Below are 2,828 nucleotides of genomic sequence, written 5' to 3'. Positions count from 1 at the left end.
ATTTCTTTAGTTTCACACGATTTGAAATAATTGACTTTATAAAATTCAAAATATTTTTCAAAATATTTTAAACTAATTTTTGTCATTCTTTAACAATTTTTAAATAACATATATGTTTTATATAAATTAAGTATATATAGTTAGTACATTTTATGAATATTCAAAAATCATCTCAAAAAGTATATATAGTTAGTACATTTTATGAATATTCAAAAATCATCTCAAAAAGTATATATAGTTAGTACATTTTATGAATATTCACAAATCATCTCAAAAAGATTTTATGGCTGGTGTGATTATACTGATGCCCATTATGCTCCCGGCAATTGCCAGAGCTAGTGTTGTGATAGCCCCGATCCTACTGGGGACCTTGGCGGTGTCATCTCATATTCCATGTTTGAACATATGCTTAATCATCGCAACGATAATGCTTGTCAAGGAAAGAATAATTTATATAGTTATAATGCCTTTATCACTGCTGCTAAATCTTTTCCTGGCTTTGGCACCACTGGTGATACCACTGGCTGTAAAAGGAAAATTGCTGCTTTCTTTGCCCAAACCTCCTATTAAACTACTGGTATCTATGTCAATTTAAATTTAATGAATTCAATATTTAGATCGAACAATTATAATTTTATTGTGAACCTAAAAATTGGTAAAATTAAACCTTGTTAGGAGGATGGCCGACCGAACTAGATGGACCATATGCATGGGGTTACTGCTTCCTTAGAGAACAGGGTTACCCGGGCGACTACTGTACACCAAGTAGTCAATGGCCTTGTGCACCTGGAAGGAAATATTTCGGACGAGGCCCAATTCAAATTTCGCAGTAAGCTAGATAAGTTTATTTGTCCTATGGTAAAATTTGATGAACTTATAGGGTCTAATTACGTGTATTTTTGACATTAAACAACATAGCAACTACGACTATGGGCCATGTGGAAGATCCATTAGAGTGGACCTTTTAAACAATCCTGATTTAATAGCCACAGATTCAGTCATCTTATTCAAATCAGCCATCTGGTTCTGGATGACCCCTCAATCACCAAAGCCTTCTTGTCATGATGTCATCATTGGAAGATGGCAACCATCAAATGCTGACCAAGCAGCTAATCGCCTCCCTGGATTCGATGTCATCACTAACATCATCAATGGCGGCTTGGAATGTGGTCATGGGAATGATAACAGGGTACAAGATCGAAATGGATTTTACAAGAGATATTGCAGAATTCTTGGAGTTAGTCCTGGTAAGAATCTCGATTGTGGCAACCAACGGTCTTTTGGAAACGGACTCTTAGTTGTTACTATGTAACAACTTCATCACCTGTTTTGTTGAATTCTCTTGCAACATATGCATCAGCTATAAATAAATTGTGATTGTAATCTGATGGGACTTGGCTATAATTGCTTGTAATGATAAACAAAGACACTCAGTAATCATCCATTGCTTCGTTTCTGGTACAAATTTTACATACCACTTGTTGAATTTAAATACTTTTATTAATTTCCACGAGATGCACGTGTGGTGCATCGGATACACGTGCAGCGCACGAGATGCACGTGTGGTGCATCAGATGCACGTGTGGTGCATCAGATGCACGTGCAGTGCACGAGATGTACGTGTGGTGCACTGGATGCACGTTGTTGCCACCCAATTTTGACCCTCCACAATATATATTAATCGTTGAGCTTCTTTAGTTTCACACAATTTGAAATAATTGACTTTATAAAATTCAAAATATTTTTCAAAATATTTTAAAGTAATTTTTGTCATTCTTTAACTATTTTTTAATAACATATATGTTTTATATAAATTAAGTATATTAGTTAGTACATTTTATGAATATTCAAAAATCATCTCAAAAAAGATTTTATTTTGAGTTAAATATTTTATTAAATTAATTTAGTTTTAAGTTGGTTTATCTCTTGAGTTAATTAGTTTATAATTAAGTTAATTATTTTATGGGTAAATCACTTAGATATGCTATATTGAGAAAATATTTACCATTTATGACTATAATTTCTTTTTAACTAAATCTATCAGTTTCATGGAATTAAAATTGTACAACTTCGGACCTATTTTCTTTCCTATTTATTCGTCTCTTTCTCTACATATGATTTCTCCTTTTTTCTTCTTCTTCAAATTTTTAATTCAAATAACTATCTTTAAATATTCATCTCTTCAAATCGATTTATACCCATGTTGCACGATTTACACCGAAAATATCACGAGGAGAAGAATACAAAGAACCAAAAATTGTACAAAATCGTGTGTGCAAATTGAGATTTCAAATCTCTAAAATTGCAGCAGCAAGCCATTGATGACCATTAAAAAGCTTCAAGCTTTGAATTCATTATTTGGATTTTACGAAAGTGTGATGCGTTTGTATAAGTTGTTCTTCCATATTATTGAAAATAACATTTTGGAGTTTATATCTTAATTTAAGGGAGATTCATTAACTTTAGCATTGATTTTTATGAGAAATTTCAAATTAAAACTTGAAGAAGACGAAGAGTTTGGAATTTTCTTGCAACTGTATTAAAGTTGAATTAGATCTATTTCATAATTGTATTAAAATTGAATTAAAATTATGGACAATATATTTATAATACATATTTCAAATATATCATCTTCTTATATAATTCAAAATAATTTATAAGATACATATAATACATGTTTTATTCACGAATAATGATATATGTTCAATTCAGTTTATAGATCATTGTCTTGTCTTTCGTTAGTTACGTTTTCAATTCATTCTTAATTCTCTCTTCTAATTCAACTTTAATACTATGTAATACAATTTTAATGCAAATTTAATTCATTT

The 2,828-nt window shown here is 30.9% G+C and overlaps 1 pseudogene; it reads left to right on the top strand.

Annotated features, from left to right (window-relative positions):
* The first annotated feature begins 368 nt into the window (after window positions 1-368).
* Window positions 369-1,312, top strand: LOC102602604 (endochitinase 1-like; annotated as a pseudogene).
* Window positions 1,313-2,828: the final 1,516 nt, after the last annotated feature.

This window comes from Solanum tuberosum, unplaced genomic scaffold (assembly GCF_000226075.1).
Source record: "Solanum tuberosum cultivar DM 1-3 516 R44 unplaced genomic scaffold, SolTub_3.0 scf00900, whole genome shotgun sequence".
Taxonomy (NCBI): Eukaryota; Viridiplantae; Streptophyta; class Magnoliopsida; order Solanales; family Solanaceae; genus Solanum; species Solanum tuberosum.
This window is presented reverse-complemented; position numbering and strand designations above follow the sequence as displayed.